Raw genomic sequence first — 18,558 nt, 5'->3', positions numbered from 1 at the left:
AATCATCAATTTTTAGGAAAATTTCTATGTGTTTTTTTTTTGGCCGTTAACCATACCATGAAAATAGTATATTATTTTTATTCTATGGGTCGCCACGTTTATGAAAATACTTCATTTATATATATTTTTTATTTTTTCCCATTTTTATTGAATAAAAAGTAATTTGGCAAAATTGTTGTTAATTTTAGCATCACCGTCTTTCATATGTATAACTTTTTTATTTTTCACCTCACAAATCTGTTTAAGGGCTTATTTTTTGCAAGAATGATAGCTCTTTTTAGTGGTCTTATTTTAGATTGCGTAACTTTTTTAGAGCATTTTTAAAGGGCATTAATAAAAAATCATCTTTATCAGAGAGAGGTTTTTTAGGTTGTTTTTTACGGGGTTCACTTTGCGGATCTAATAACGATTCTGTTTTATTATGCAGATTGTTACGGACGCAGGGATACCAAATATGTGGGGGTTTTGTGCATTTTATTCAATTGTACTGAATAAAAATTAATTTGGAGAAAATCTTATTCATTTTAGCATCACCATCTTTTTATATGCATAATCTTTTTTCAGAACGTTTTTTGCGTTTTTTTCCTCCGGCGTTTACCTGCGGGTCCAGTAACAATTCTGTTTTATTATGCAGATTGTTACGGACGCGGCAATACCAAATATGCTGGGTTTTTTTGTGTTTTTATGTTTTTTATACTTTATTAAGTTTTTTTATGGGAAAGTGACATTTTAGGGGCTTATATTTTATGTATTTATTTTTTATTTATTATAATGTGTAGTGTTAACTGTTTTTGCATATTTTTACTTATACATACTTGAACTTAAACCAGTGATGCTCTGATCACTGGTTTAAGTTCAATACACTGCTCTACAATACTATTTTATTGTAGAGCAGTGTAAACTGTCTGAGCAAGCTTGCGCATGCTCAGACAGTTTACAGTCAGACCCGGAAGGGGTCTGGCTGCCATGGAGACCGGGCAGCTCCGGGGCACATGCCAGTCCTCGGAGCTGCCCAGAAGAGGATCGGATCCCCCGGTAAGCGTCACGGGGGATCCGATCCACAGCAGGAACACCCTTACACGCCGCGGTCATGCTTGACCGCGGCGTGTAAGGGGTTAACACCCGCGATCGGAGTCGGCTCCGATCGCGGGTGTTACAGCGCGGTGTCAGCTGTGATAGACAGCTGACAGCCGCTGCTTCTGGTACCGGCTCCGTTCGTGAGCCGGTCCCAGAAGCTGGATGTTATACTACGTCCCGGTGCGCTAAGCATCTAGCCCCGGGGACGTAGTATAACGTCGTGGTGCGCCTAGGGGTTAAATAGGTCAATTAACAACATCGGGGCTCATTTACTAAGGGTCTGCGGAGCGCATTTTCACCTAGTTTCCCGATGATTTCCGTTTTGCGCAAAAATTGCCCCGTGATTTTGGCGCACGCGATCGGATTTTGGCGCATCAGCGCCGGCTTGCACACGTTAAAAATCGGGGGGCGGGCTGCCGGGCAAGCCGACGGATCCAGACAACGCGCAGAATTTAACATTTTGAAATGTGTCGCAAGCACTGGGAAAAAGCAGGTGAACTCCTGCGGAACTGGGCGCAGAAGCGACGGATGCAAGAACACGGACGCACAATCTTAGTGAATCGTGGCTTCGTGACACGACCGGGTAACTAAATTGCCCCATCATCTTCTGAGGCCTTAAATGTTTTCCAACCTGGCTGTTCACCTTCTGGAGCAGAATAGTGTAACATGGCACCAGTTGGATGGACTTTGCTAAACCTATATACAGATTGTTTTTCTAATTCTAATGTATGCCAGTAAATGCTGTTGTGAAAGTCCTTTTTCATCCTCAAGCTTTGCTTCTCTGTGAGAATATCTCTTGTACATAACACCTAGCAGAGCATTTTTTAGTTGCACATGGAGTTAATATAACTGGTGCAGATAATTCATAATTCCTGTCACCATTTATCAACTCATTTGGTTGCAGGGACCAAGGTCAATGTTAAGAGGAAAATGATCCCGGCACTATACTTTAAAGGAATTCTACCATCGAAATCATGAATGATAAACCAGGGGCACTTACCATGATGCTGGTAATCTTCATGGTTGTAACAAGTAGAAAGTTGTGAGCCCACTGTGCTATCCTACTGGTGTGACTTCGGGCCACACACTAAGGAGGTTATCCGAACCTCTCCGGTATTCACCCTTTAACCCCTGTCAAGGAATCTGGACTTCACTGCATAGAGGTTGACGGAATCTTGTGGTTGTCCCAGAAAGGATAGCAGCTGGCCCAGAGACTCCGGTACGTGGTACCAAGGGGTCAGGAAAGTGGATGGTCAAGGTCAGTCTGAAGTTGAGGCAGGCGGCCTACTAGAGTTGGTAAATAGGCAGAGGGTCATGGCAGGCAGAACAGGTCAATATACTAGCCAGGGTCAGATACCAAGGAGCACAGAACAGGAACGGAGTGAGAGAACAAGTTGGGGGTCACACACAGGTAGTCAACAGAAACAAGCACCATACAGCAGGACTAGCAAGCTAGGAGCCTCTGCTCAGGCGCTGAGCAGCAGGGCATGTTGGCTGTATGGATTCAGGCGATTTGTGATAACTTTGTGATAGCTAAGATTGCTTACATTATACATATGGGTGTATATATATATATATATATATATATATATTTTTTTTTTTTATCTGATACGATTTTAGGCTTAAAGAGGATCTGTCACCCAATTTATCGGCACTAGGAGCTGCTTACTAAAGTAAGCAGCTCCTAGTGCTTGATCAAACGTCGCAGTGTTAGAGTGATAGCGTTACCGGAAACCTCTGGTAACGCTAACACTGCGGCGGGGTACAGTGTAATTGTTGGACAGCTCGCAAAGTTGTCTGACATATTCATGAGGGGGCGTGGCTAGGGGCGGTGACTGCCGCCTAGCACGCGTCAGTCACTGCAGGCCTATGGAGCGAGCGGGGCGGTCCGGGAAGAGGCAGTCCGATGATTACACTGTACTCCGCCGCAGTGTTTGATAGCGTTACCGGAGCTTTCCGGTAACACTATCACTCTAACACTGCGGCGTTTGTGAAAAGCACTAGGAGCTGCTTACTTTAGTAAGCAGCTCCTAGTGCCGAAACTTTAGGTGACAGGTCCTCTTTAAGTGGGATTTATATGTGAATGGGTTGCTCCCGTAACAACGTAATTTACATCACTGGATATATACTATATGAACTACCCAATACCACTCTTTTCTTATGCCATGACTAAGAGTGTCTAGAACACTGGAAACACGTAGACTGAATACCACGCTGGTTGATATGATTTTACCATGATCATATTGTTTTTAGTGTGCAATTACCTAACTATTGAAATAAAGTGGACAGAATGACATCAAGTGCCAGAGTGATATATATTCTTCGATCTAAAGTTATCGATGTCAAGGTCCGGACACATTCCTTGAGCATGGTGCCGTTTGTATCTACGGTGAGCCATTAAAGAGCCACTGCTGGTGTACACCCTGTTCCTTTAAGAAGGATAGAGAGATGCCTCCCACATCCTAATGGAGCTAGAGGAAGAAGGAGTGCGTTCGCTGAAGAGTTTTGCTTCAACATGGCCGGACACGGCAGCTGAAGGTAAGCTTGCAACGGGGACCAATAAGAGCAGACAGAGCACTTGGGTGAATAAAGTACCCACTCTTTTTTACATGTTGGTGTGCAGCCTATTTTTTAAAATTTTTTGTATTAAGAAGTGGAGAGTCAAACCACTCAGGAGGGCGAGCACCCGAACTAAGTTTACCAAAGTCGTGCAGCTGTGAACTTGTTCTAATACATGACCTAATTTACAGTGAAAAAAAATTTTTCTCACCATTGTCATAGTGGTTACAGTGGTGAGATCATCTAGATCAGTGATGGCGAACCTTTTAGAGACCAGGTGCCCAAACTATAACCAAAACACAATTATTGCCAAGTACCAGCACGGCAATTAAGTAGTAATTTATTGCTACCTGTTCTACCACAACTTTCAATCATATTGACCTCTTGAGGACAACACAACAGTTGAAAGAAGAGAGCATCATTTCTTGAATCTCCTGGGATTGCAGGATGATTCTTTGAGTTCTATGTCGAGTGCTTTGTTGATGGCTTGGGTGCCCAAACAGAGGGCTCCAAGTGCCACCTCTGGCACCCGTGCCATAGGTTTGCCACCGCTGATCTAGATAATGCTCATTATCAAAATAACTACTATGTTTTTATTTGTACTACCATATAATCTCATATAAATATAATTCCATACCTGTTTTTACATTACTATTGTTTGAAAAGAAAATATAGGTTAAGATAAGAAAGGTTATCTATTACATATCAATTAAACATATGGCCTAGTAGGTAGATTGGGGGTTGGATGCATCTTGGGAATTATACTGCAATTTGCAGCACCCTTTTTAAATGCAAAGGTTGAACTCTTTCTGCCAGAGAATAATTTTTGCTACAAGCCTTGTCACAATTCAGCCTTTTTATGTCTGGCAGATGGAATCATTGTGCAATGTTTACTGCAGGCAAAATTAAATCAAGCTTGCAAGCAGTGGCGTAACAAGACCCCAGTGGGCCCTGGTGCAAACTTAGAAACGGGGCCCCCAGTACCTAACCCCTCGCTGCCGACCCCATACCTCATGTTATTCTTCAGAATACGCATATACCATATATACTTTACACAGACATAAGCACATATACATAACACACATATATAAACACTGCACCATATAGACTCTATACATCCTACACATACAAATACACACACACACCCAGGGGTGGACTGGGAATTTAAAGTGGCCGTGGAAAAAAATGTAAAAGTGGCCCCATTCTGTGGGCATGGTCAAAAGAATTAGGCATGACCATGTGATGTGGGTGGAGTTACTAAACCCCACACAAACTGTTTATAGATGGTCAAAATCAACATCTACAGCGCAGCAAAAGAGACTCATACTGCCAGGAATAAAGATTCTTTTTTAAAAGAACACAACTTAATACTGCCTTATATATACAAAAAACTACTATAATACCTTCTCCAATAAACAAGAATGTGACTACTATTATACTGCCCCTAAGTAAAATATATTATAATACTGCATTTTATGTACAAGAATATAACTACTATAATACTGCCACCTATGTACAAGACTATGGTACTAAAATACTGCCCCCTATGTATAAGAATAAAACTACTATAATACTGCCCCCTATGTACGGTAATATAACTGCTATGCTATATAACACCGCCAGCCACTCTCACCATTATACAGCCAGACTCCCTGTATACAGCCAGACAATCCCCCCAGTATACAGCCAGCCCCCTCTGTATATAGCTAAGCAACCCTCCCAGTATACAGCCAGCCTCCCCTGTATATAGCTAGACAGCCCCCCCAGTATATAGCCAGTCAGCCCCTCTCCAGTATATAGTCAGCCCCTCCCCATTTTATAACCAGCCTGAACCCCCCAGTATATAGCCAGCCCCTCCCCATTATATAACCAGCCTGCCCTCCCAGTATATAGCCAGCCAGTCCCCCAGTATACAGCCAGCCCCCACTGTATATAGACAGCCATTACCCCGTATAAAGCCAGTCCCCCAGTATACAGCCAACCTGCCCCCCGTGTGCAGCCAGCCATCTTTCCCCCCCAAAATGCAGCCAGCCGCCCCCCCATTATACAGACAACCAGTCTGCCCTTCCGGTATACAGCCAGCCCCTCACTGTCTGCAGCCAGCCGCCCCCCAGTATACAGCCAGCCAGCCTGCCCCCCCAGTATACAGCCAACCAGCCAGCCCCCCTGTATACAGCCAGCCTGCCTGCCCCCCCTCAGTATACAGCCAGCACCCCCCTTTCCTGTATACAGCCAGCAGCTCTTGCCCAGCACATTAAAATAATAAACAATGTACTCACCTTTCCGACGCTCCCCTGCAGCTCCGCTATTTGATGCAGTCAGTCCGGCCGGCAGTGACAGTACCGTGCACGCCGGCGGCTCACAAACTATGACGTCAACTGCTATGACGTCAATTATTATTGTTGTATAAATGCAGGGATGATGCTATTACATATGTTCTGATGACCTTGCTGATTTGTCTCCTTTCCCCTCTTTATGAATTTCCACCCTCATGTTGTTTCAGGTGCACAAGGACATTACCGAAAAAGGGGACAATAATATACATGTAATTTTAAAACATCATACTTTATTAGATAACTGGGTAAACACACACTGAACAAAAGTGTTACCAATGTATCACATGACTATGTATAGGGGACCCCTGACGAAGCCTCCAAAGACATGTTTTGGGGATGGTCTGTTCTGGTTGGTAAAAGGCCTATGTACCTTTTATGTATTGCTTATTTCCTCATGCTCATCTATTGTATATACTTGTGTATAAGTCGAATTTTTCAGCACAAAAAATGTACACCTCGGCTTATACACAAGTCAATATAAAAAATAAACTTATATACTCACCCCCCGGCGCCCCGATGCTCAGCGTGGCTCCGCGATGTCGGTGCGGCTCCTCTTCTTCCCCATGGCTTCTTTTCTTCGGTCTTCTGTAACAGCCGGCATAGACGCGACCATGTTATCTGCCGGCCAGAGCATACTATGACGTCATCAGTGGCTGCATCATAGTATGCGCCGGCCGGCAGAGCACATTGCCGCTTTGTAATTGTTTTTTGAGCACAACCACTTGGTTCAGGGGTTCAGGCTTAAAAACAAATGGTAGATTTATTTTTAACAGTGGTTCCCTATTTCAGTACCAAGCTTCAATGAGTTTTTAGTATGAGACAATCTTTTACAACTGTTTTTAAGACTTACTAGGAATCTTTTTTTTAAGTGACAATGAGGCTGAAAGAATAACATGTATTTTGGTATCCTGGGTTTCCAAGGGAAACAAGCCACTACTGGAGTTGTTTAGCAGGACATATTCCCCATTCCCATGCACAGTACATGGGTTTAGCTGTTATCTGAGCAGGCTTTAAGATGCAAGCTATCTTAACTGCCTAATGTCTTTGGTTTCACTAATTGTTGAGATTACATCTAGATAGAGCTTTATCTTCCTTGTATACTAAGTTGTTAGTAACTTAGCTTTGGGTGTAGCCGCATGATAAGTTTACTGTCCACATTTCCTGCACAATTGATGCAATTGTAACGTCATTGATTCCTAACAGATGCAAATTTGTAATCTGTTGGGAATTTCATGAAAAAAATTACATTAATATATTTTTCTTTCCATTAAAAAGAAATGCCTGCTGCTGGTCCAAGATATTTATGTACTGAAACTTCTTACTGTAGATATTTAGTTTCTGGAATGTTAGTGCAGTCAATGTTTATTTTTGTATATATTTAAAGGGACACTCCACCTACAAATATAGTTTCCAATAATTAAGTGTACTTCATTATTGTATTCCACATGTCAGACTATCACCTTTTATTTTTCATACTGTATGAAACGAAGCTTTATCAGCAGTACCAAATACAATTTAGTATTGCCAAAGCATTATAAAATATGGGATTGTGGGAAATGAGGTGGGATATAGGGTCATGGGGAACAGGATGATTTGGGGTTTGGGGGGTTATTATAGTCCATGGTATCACATCTTTTAGTCTATGTCAGGCAGACATATTGTGCGGCCGTGGTCATTGTGGTCTCCTCTTCCCCTAGCAGGATGGAGATCTTCTCTCCCTCCTCCATGGAGCAGAAGCCAGGGAGGAGATCTAAAAGTCTCTTGAGTCTACTGAGTATATGGAGCAGTGTAGCAGAAAGTGGACCTCATCCTCGGTGGCCTCCTGGTCCTGGCACTGTTGGCACAGTCTGCTCTCCCTGGGTACATACATCTGTCTGTGCCACCTGGACTCCATAGCCAGGTTGTGGGCGCACATTCTATAGTGGCTCCGGATCAGACAGTCTTTGGGGTCCAGCAGGTTCTCCAGGTATAGGGCCAGTTTGTCGTCTTTCTGAACTCCTTGTAAAATATTTCAGTTGAACTGGAGTCCCACCTTGACCAGTCTGGCCATGTGTGTGGGCCCCAGACCTCACTGCCATACAGAAGGATAGGGGATATGATGCTGTCAAAAATTTTTGTCCAGACTTTCATTGGAGGTTTATGTCTGTACAATCGTCTCCTGATTGCATGGTAGGTTCTGCAGGCCTTGTCCCTGAGCACCTGAATGGCTTGCTTGAAGCTTACCGTTTGGTGGTCCGTCAATGTCAGTGGGCAGCTGTTCAGCTGCTCTTATCTGGAACACCATGATATCTCTAGATATCACATTGTTAGGACTGCTTTCCAAACATAGTCATTAGATCTTGCTATATTTTGCAATTTGCATGGACTGTACCACATCAAATGAGGGACAAAAACAACTCTCACAGTTATATAATAATTAGAGATGAGCAAGCACTAAAATGCTCGAGTGCTCGTTATTCGAATCAAACTTTTTCCGATGCTCGAGTGCTCGTTTCGAATAACGAACCCCATTGAAGTCAATGGGAGCCTCGGGCATTTTTCAAGGGGACCAAGGCTCTGCACAGGGAAACTCGGCCAAAAACATGCAAACCTCAGAAAATGATGGAAACACCACAGAAATGGGCAGGAAACATCAGGGGCAGCATGCATGGATGCCTCTGAGGCTGCCTAATCACACCATTATGCCAAAATTATGGGCAACAGCATGGCGATGACCGAGTGAGGCGAGATAGCATTTAAAACACCCAATCATTGACCCTGACACTATATGGGACAGCAGTTAAAACAACCCGAAATTTTGCCGACACAGCTCGTTTGCTAAGGGGACGACGTGTGGAGGCAGCTATGGGGATGATGTGTGGAGGCATACGGGGGGGGAGACGCGCACTCAGTCATCAAGCTTTGCATGCATTGTGAAAATGAGTGACCCATATAAAACGCCAGAAAATCACAGCTGGTAAAACACCCAAAAATGTAGATTGACACAGCTCATTTGCTAAGGGGACGACGTGTGGAGGCAGCTATGGAGACGACGTGTGGAGGCAGCAATGGAGACGACGTGTGGAGGCAGCTATGTAGACGATATGTAGAGGCAGTGGGGACGGTTATGGCACCCAAGGTGAACGTAAGGAGGTGAGAAAAGAGGAGTGAAAAGATAGATTTTAGAGGTAAAAGGTTATAGTAGTAGATTAAAGTTGCTGCAGTTAAAACGATGTTAGTTGGACCTTGGGATGGAGCTGGCGATCCGCTGCCAGGCGAGCTTTCGCCTGTCCAAGCCCTTGCCTCTCGGCTCCTCCCCACCCAAAATTGACCTGGGGGCCCGAAGCGTTTACTTTGAAAAAATTCTCATTTTCAAAGCAGACGGGGTCGTTTGAATACTTCATCTACGAATAATGGAATATCATTGCGGTTCTATTTTTTTTTTTTTCGGAACTGGTTCTATGATTAAGAGCGACGGTATGGGGCATCCATATTGCGCCGCTATGATTGAAACTTCAGGTCTCCAGCATGGCGATGACAGATGGGCCGAGTTCCATTACGTATCTGGTGAAACACCCGAAAATTCTGCCTGACACAGCTCGTTTGCTAAGGGAACTACGTGTGGAGGCAGCGGCCGCAGCCTGAGGCTGGCGATTGTCCAGGCGACATAACCAGAGTGTACACTGGCTACAAACAGCATTTCTAAAAACCTTTTGTGTACGATCAAGTGTAGCACTGTTCTTATAAGTATTTGGCCTGGTTATGGCGGGGGAGGAGAAGGTAAAGAGATGCGCAAGTAGCGCTGAAATAATATCCTTCATAGATAAAAGTTTGGTGGTATATTTTGTGGATAACACAGCAGGGTGGCAACAAAGTTAACAAGTTTGATGTGAAAGCCGTTAAAACAACACAAAATTTTGCCAGACACAGCTCGTTTGCTAAGGGGACAACGTGTGGAGGCAGCTATGGGGATGATGTGTGGAGGCATGTGGGGGGGGAGACGCGCACTCAGTCATCCAGCTTTGCATGGATTGTGAAAATGAGTGACCCATATGAAACGCCAGAAAATCACAGCCGGTAAAACACCCGAAAATGTGGACTGACACAGCTCATTTGCTAAGGGGATGACGTGTGGAGGCAGCTATGGAGACGACGTGTGGAGGCAGCAATGGAGACAACGTGTGGAGGCAGCTATAAAGACGACATGTGGAGGCTGCTATAAAGATGACGCGTGGAGGCTGCTATGGAGACAATTAAATTTGGATAGTGCCTGTATGTGGCAGTCCAAAAAAGTTTTCAAAACAGAGGACCGGGTCAGTGGCCCTCCAGAAAAATTAAATAGATAGAGTACCTGTATGTGGCACTCCCAAAACATTTGCAATACTGAGGACCGCAAATGTGGCCCTCCATAAAAATGTAATACATACAGTACTATAGCCAGAGCCAGTTAGCCCTGGCAAAAAAGAGCCAGTTGCCTCTTCTTTAGTGTACAAAGAGGAGGAGAAGAAGGAGGAGGTGGAATGCATACATGAGAATTATTCAGGTTGAGCTGCTTTCACCTGGTGGAGAATTGAAATCCTGAGAAATCCATGCTTGATTCATCTTGATAAGCGTCAGCCTGTCTGCGCTATCAGTCGACAGGCGTGTACGCTTATCGGTGATGATGTCACCAGCTGCACTGAAAACCTGCTCTGACAACACGCTAGCGGCAGGGCAGGCAAGAACCTTAAAAGCGTACAGCGCCAGTTGGGACCAAGTGTCCAGCTTTGAAACCCAGTAGTTGAAGGGAGCTGAGTGATCATTTAGGACGATGGTATGGTCAGCTCTGCCGCTAGCGGTGTCAGATGGGCAAGACTGTTTCAGCTTGTGCACCAGGGCCTGATGGTATTCATGCACTCTCACACTCCTTTCCTCTCCAGGGATGAGAGGGGAAAGATTTTGCTTGTACCGTGGGTCCAGGAGAGTGAATACCCAGTAATCAGTGCTGGAAAAAATTCTTTGAACGCGAGGGTCACGGGATAGGCAGCCTAGCATGAAATCTGCCATATGCGCAGAGTCCCAACGCACAATAATTCACTCCCCTCACTGGCCTGACTCTCCATTTCCTCCTCTTCCAACTCCTTTTCTTCTGCTCATACATGCTGAACAGTTAATAAGGACTGAGCAATGGTCCGCTCTTCTCTTACGCCGACATTCTCCTCCTCTTCCTCCTCCACCTCCTCCTATACGCGCTGAGAAACGGAGCAGAGGGTGCTCTGGCTATCAACAAGGGAATCTTCTTCCCCTGTCTCTTGTGACGAGCACAAAGCTTCCGACTTCATGCTGACCAGAGAGTTTTTCAACAGGTCAAGCAGCGGGATGGTGAGGCTGATGATGGCGGCATCGCCATGTCCATGTCTCAAGAAGCAAAGAAAAAGGATTGCACCAAAAATAGACCAGCGTGCATAAAGCAATAGGTACAAAAAAATCTCAACAACATGTATCAATGTTTATTTAAGTATAAAGACAGACACAAAGAAGACATACATTTAAAAACATTTAAAATATATATTTTACAGAAAAATTCATACGTGGTGGCCCTAGTATGGGTCAACCACCAACACACTCCTATCCAGACAATGGATAATGTCTATATGTCTACCTCAGTATTGCACATAATCCACAATAATATGATCCAAATGAAAAACGCAATTGCAATAAGCCCAAACTGCACAATCCGCAGTGGTGTCAGCAGTGGAAAGATAGCTGTAAACAATGCATCAAAAACAATACCAATGCTTTCATCAAAAGCTCACCCAAACATCGCCATGTCCGTGGTTAGGTGGACCTAGTCAGAAACGGTGTTGATCAGGATGATGTTGTCTGACACGTGCTGGTGCAAGGCTATGACGTCACATCTGGAAAAGTAGTGGCGGCTGGGGACCGAATACCGAGGGGTGGCCACCACCACGAGGTTGCGAAAGGCCTCGGTGTCTACCAGCCTATAGGGCAGCATCTCCAGACTCAGTAATTTGGAGATGTGGAAATTGAGGGCTTGGGCGTGTGGGTGGGTGGAACTGTATTTCCTCTTGTGCTCCAGCGTCTGTGGTATAGACAGCTGAACGCTGCGCATGGAGACATTGGTGGACGCTGTGGAGGATCGTGGAGGCGAAAGTGTGGTTTTCGAGCGGGAGGTGTTTGTGCCGGGATCCTGGGCAGGGGGCTGACTAGCAGAGGCAGCAAATGACACAGGGGAAGGAGCAGTGGTGGGCCCGGCCGGAGGTGAACGGCCTTGGTTCCATTGAATGGGGTGTTTAGCACTCATATGCCTGCGCATACTGGTGGTGGTTAATCTAGTAGTGGTGGAACCCCTGCTGATCCTGGTGTGGCACAGGTTGCACACCACAGTCCGCTGTTTCTTTAAAGAACCTCTAGCCCTCGCCACGGGAGCTTCACTACGTGAAACATTTGGCGCTGATGCACCAGCTCTGGCCCTGCCTCTCTGTCTGGCCCCACCACTGCCTCTTACAACCTGTTCTGGTAAAGAACTCGCCTCCGTCTCAGAAGCACTGTCTTTACCCGGCCTATCAACCCAGCTTGGGTCTGTCACCTCATCATCCTCCGATCCCTCAGTCTGCTCCCCTCTCGGACTTCCTGCCCTGACAACAACTTCACCACTGTCTGAGAACCGTGTCTCCTCATCGTCTGACACCTCTTTACACACTTTTTCCACTACATCAACAATGTCATCATCACCCACAGACTGCGACCGTTAGAAAACCTGGGCATCGGGAAAGAGCTCAGCAGCAACCTGAGAAGGGTCCAGAAAACAGTTCATGCCGGATCAAATTCCAAATTTTCCTGGGAGGGGGCAGACTGGGGGGAAGGAGGTTGAGGTGGGGGAGATGGAGGAGTGCTCACTTGGGTAACATGGGTGGACTGCGTGGAAGACTGACTGTTGGAGAAATGACTTGAAGCATTGTCCGCAATCCACGACATCACCTCTTCGCACTGTTGTGGCCTCAACAGTGCTCTACCACGAGTCCCAGTAAGTTGAGACGTGAAGCTAGGAAGTGTAGCTCTGCGGCCCACGCCCTCGTCCTCTACCCTTAGCCCTCGGGTTCAAAATTTTCCAAATAAAAGTCTATTTTATAGACAAAAGAGAAATATAAACTGTAAATTTTTGGTAATTTTTATGTTTGTTTTTTTTGGATTTATAGAAGAACAAAACGTGCAGAAGAAATCAGACATCAACCTCAGAAGATGATTGCTATGGCTAGTTTCTAACCAACACAGACAATTTTTTTTAAATGTCCCGGTATTGATGTGAACAAAAGACCGTATTTGATTATGCCACACGTCACGTACAGTACGCTTCACCAGCAGAGAGAATGTGGATTGAGATTTCTGGAGACTAGCTTGCTAAACAGTAGCAGGCAGACTAAGCTAGGTGAAATAGTATTTGCACCACTGACAGCACACAGAACGATTTTGTGCTGTGACTTTCACTTTCACTTTTGAAAAAAAAAAAAAAATCGTCAGACTGTGCCTAATTCAAAAATCATATTTAGAAAGAAGTGGACCTATAACACAACAGTAATAGGCATGTGCCATACATAGAAAGGGCATAGTAATATTGTACAACCATCCGCTCAAACAACTAGCAATACCGAAAGAGGAAGGAAAATGAGCACCAATGGTAATAGTAAAACCACAATTTTATTAGGTATGATTAAAAGAGTAACATGTAACAAGACAAGGTGATTACACAGCAAGCAAAGTCAAGCCAAAATGTGGAAAATATGTGAAAGTAAAAAAAAAAAGATTAAATCATTTTATAATAATAATTAAATAAATAAAATAAAGTCCCATTATCTCCCCAGTTACACATATAATGCAAATACAGTATATAAAACACAAAAACACACGAAAAATGTACATATTTGGTATCACCGCGTCCGTATTAATCTGTACAATAAATCTAAATCAATATTGAACCCGCTCGGTGAACGATGAAAAAAAAAACTACGAAAAACTTCCCGTAATATACAATTTTTCATCAAACACCATCACAAAAAATGTTCTAAAAAGTGATCAAAAAAAGCTACGTTCCCTAATATGATACGACTAAAAAGAACAACTCTTTTCGCAAAAAATAAGCCCTCAACCAGGTCTGACAACAGAAAAATACAGAAGTTATGGCCCTAAAAAGTTGTCAATAGTAAAAACAATGCGATATTCTCCAATATTGGTTTTGCTCAGGAAAATTGAGCAAAGATAAGAAAAACTATATAAATGAGGTATCACCGCAATCGTAGTGAACCAGAGAATAAAGATAAAATATTATTTTTACATTACGGTGAGCAGGGGAAAAAAATGCTAAAAATCCAAAATAAAAATTGATGATTTTGTTTGTGTTCCCCTTGAAATAGTTAATAAAATCTCATGAATAAGCTAGACCCCCTAAATGAATTATCTATACATTGTATCTCATTCCGTAAAAAATAAGCCCTCATATGTTTGCATTACCAAAAAAAATAAAAATGTATAGGTAGTACAATGTGACAATACAAATCTGCAGTGAATGGCGCCTCCATTCATTCTATACTCGGCCGTGCGCCCGTACAGAAGTTTACCACCACATTTGTGGTATCAGTACACTCTGGAGGAATTGGGCATCAAACGTTGCAGTGCGTTTCATCATTTAATTTATTCTAAAACTGTCAGTTTGGCCTAAATGAATGTATTTTCCAAAAAAATTCCATAGTTTCTAAATCGCAGGTCCATATTGTTTTAACCCATGTGAAACACTTAAAGGGTTAATGGACTTAATAGAAGTTGTTTTACATACGTTGAGGGGTGAAGTTTCTATAGTGGGGTAATTTATGGGGTTTTACTATTATTTAGGCCTTTCAAAGTCACTTGGAAGCTGAGTTGTCCCTCAAAATGTGAGTTTTGGGGATTTTCATGAAAATGAGAAAAATGGCACCTAAAGTTCTGCGCCTCATAACATCCTAGAAAAGTGAGAGGATGCATAAAATATCATCCCAACATAAAGCAGACATTCCGTAAATGTAATTTATCAAGCTTTTTGGGTAGTTTTACTTCCTGTCTGGAAAGCAGAACATTTTAAACTTGGAAAATGAAGAATTTTTACAAACTTTTGCCAAATTTTTACTTTTTTTCAGAACGAATCGCAAAACGTATCACTTAAATTTTATAACTAACATGAAGTACAATGTGTCACGAGAAAACATTCTCAAAATCACCGGGATATGTTAAAGCGTTCCGAATAGAGATGAGCGGACATGCTCGTCCGAGCTTGATGCTCGTTCGAGCATTAGCGTACTCGAAACTGCTCGTTGCTCGGACGAATACTTCGCCCGCTCGAGAAAATGGCAGCTCCCGCCGTTTTGCTTTTTGGCGGCCAGAAACAGAGCCAATCACAAGCCAGGAGACTCTGCACTCCACCCAGCATGACGTGGTACCCTTACACGTCGATAGCAGTGGTTGGCTGGCCAGATCAGGTGACCCTGGGATAGACTAGCCGCTGCCCGCGCTGCTCGGATCATTCTGTGTCTGGATGCCGCTAGGGAGAGAGCTGCTGCTGGTCAGGGAAAGCGTTAGGCTGTTCTATTAGCTTACTGTTAGGCAGGAGTGATTCTACAAGAACCCAACAGCCCTTCTTAGGGCTACAATAACGTTCTACTTTTTTTTTTTTTATTTGCATCTAGTACCATTTTGTGAGGAATTAGCAGGGGGACTTGCTACCGTTGTGTTTAGCTCTTAGTGGCACACATGTCCACCTCAAACACCGAAGTGGGAAAATTTAGTAGGGGTTGGATTTCAATTAGGCACAGTCTGCCATTTGTCCTTTTTTATTTTACGTTTATTTTGTTTAATAACTCAGCGTCATCTCATCTGGCATAGTAGTGTGCTTTCATACTTGGCTAGAAAATAGCCATAGGAGAATCCAAACGGCTTACTTACGCCTACAGTAGCGTTATATATTTGATTTCTGGTTGATCTGCTGGTGGCTGTACTTGCTGCAGTGCATCTACTAGCCAATTGTGAGCAATTTGTAGTGAGACTTGCGACCGCTGTGTTTTGCGCTTAGTGACGCACATATCCATTGCAAAGACCGAAGTGGGAAAATTTAGTAGGGGTTGGATTTCAATTAGGCACAGTCTGCCATTTGTCCTTTTTTATTTTACGTTTATTTTGTTTAATAACTCAGCGTCATCTCATCTGGCATAGTAGTGTGCTTTCATACTTGGCTAGAAAATAGCCATAGGAGAATCCAAACGGCTTACTTACGCCTACAGTAGCGTTATATATTTGATTTCTGGTTGATCTGCTGGTGGCTGTACTTGCTGCAGTGCATCTACTAGCCAATTGTGAGCAATTTGTAGTGAGACTTGCGACCGCTGTGTTTTGCGCTTAGTGACGCACATATCCATTGCAAAGACCGAAGTGGGAAAATTTAGTAGGGGTTGGATTTCAATTAGCACAGTCTGCCATTTGTCCTTTTTTATTTTACGTTTATTTTGTTTAATAACTCAGCGTCATCTCATCTGGCATAGTAGTGTGCTTTCATACTTGGCTAGAAAATAGCCATAGGAGAATCCAAACGGCTTACTTACGCCTACAGTAGCGTTATATATTTGATTTCTGGTTGATCTGCTGGTGGCTGTACTTGCTGCAGTGCATCTACTAGCCAATTGTGAGCAATTTGTAGTGAGACTTGCGACCGCTGTGTTTTGCGCTTAGTGACGCACATATCCATTGCAAAGACCGAAGTGGGAAAATTTAGTAGGGGTTGGATTTCAATTAGGCACAGTCTGCCATTTGTCCTTTTTTATTTTACGTTTATTTTGTTTAATAACTCAGTGTCATCTCATCTGGCATAGTAGTGTGCCTTCATACTTGGCTAGAAAATAGCCATAGCAATAGGATAGCATCGTTTGGTTTTAAAAACTCAAAAACACAAAAAAAAAAAAAACACAAAAAAAAGTTAAAAAAAAATTAAAGCTATAACTCTCATTTTAAAAATGTTTAACCCGAGGGCTAGGGGTAGAGGACGAGGGCGGGGACGTGGGCGTCCAACGACTGCAGGGGTCAGAGGCCGTGGTCCTGGCCGGGGTGAGACACCACCTGCTTATGAGGGAGCAGGGGAACGCCGCAGAGCTACACTCCCTAGGTTCATGTCTGAAGTTACTGGGACTCGTGGTAGAGCACTGTTGAGGCCAGAACAGTGCGAACAGGTGATGTCGTGGATTGCTGACAATGCTTCGAGCAATTTGTCCACCAGTCAGTCTTCCACGCAGTCCACCCATGTCACCGAAATCGCCACTCCTCCAGCTCCTGCACCTCAGCCTCCTCCCCCCCAGTCTGCCCCCTCCCAGGAAAATTTGGCATTTGAACCGGCATACTCTGAGGAACTGTTTTCTGGACCCTTCCCACAGTCACAAACCACTTGTCCGGTTGCTGCTGAGCAATTTTCCGATGCCCAGGTTTTCCACCAGTCACAGTCTGTGGGTGATGATGACCTTCTTGACGTAGTGGAAGTGTGTAAAGAGGTGTCCGACGATGAGGAGACACGGTTGTCAGACAGTGGGGAAGTTGTTGTCAGGGCAGGAAGTCCGAGGGGGGAGCAGACTGAGGGATCGGAGGATGATGAGGTGACAGACCCAAGCTGGGTTGAGAGGCCAGGTGAACACAGTGCTTCTGAGACGGAGGAGAGTCCTCGACCAGAACAGGTTGGAAGAGGCAGTGGTGGGGCCAGACGGAGAGGCAGGGCCAGAGCTGGTGCATCAGCACCAAATGTGTCAACTAGTGAAGCTCCCGTGGCGAGGGCTCTTGCGGCGAGGGCTAGATCTTCAGAAGTCTGGAGGTTCTTTAAGGAAACACCGGATGACCGACGGACTGTGGTGTGCAACATTTGCCAAACCAGGCTCAGCAGGGGTTCCACCACTACTAGCTTAACTACCACCAGTATGCGCAGGCATATGAATGCTAAACACCCCACTCAGTGGCAACAAGCCCGTTCACCTCCGGCCGTGCACACCACTGCTCCTTCCACTGTGTCAGCTGATAGTCAGCCCCCTGCCCAGGACCCTGCCACAAAAACCCCATCGTCGCCTCCACGATCCTCCACAGCATCCACCAGCGTTCAGCTCTCCATACCCCAGACGCTGGAGCGGAAACGCAAATATAGTGCAACCCACCCGCACGTCCAAGCCCTTAATGTGCACATCTCCAGATTGCTTAGCCTGGAGATGCTGCCCTATAGGCTAGTAGAGACCGAGGCCTTTCGCAACCTCATGGCGGCGGCCGCCCCTCGGTATTCGATCCCCAGCCGCCACTACTTTTCCCGATGTGCCGTCCCAGCCCTGCACTAGCACGTGTCAGACAACATCATCCGTGCCCTGACCAACGCCGTTTCTGACAAGGTCCACCTGACCACGGACACGTGGACGAGTGCTGCCGGGCAGGGCCACTATATATCGCTGACGGCACATTGGGTTAACTTGGTGGAGGCTGGGAGCGAGTCTGACCCTGCGGCTGGTCATATACTGCCGACGCCGAGGATTGCGGGGCCTACCTCGGTCCAGGTGTTTCAGGCCTA

This window comes from Engystomops pustulosus, chromosome 4 (assembly GCF_040894005.1).
Source record: "Engystomops pustulosus chromosome 4, aEngPut4.maternal, whole genome shotgun sequence".
In the NCBI taxonomy this organism is placed as follows: domain Eukaryota; kingdom Metazoa; phylum Chordata; class Amphibia; order Anura; family Leptodactylidae; genus Engystomops; species Engystomops pustulosus.
This window is presented reverse-complemented; position numbering follows the sequence as displayed.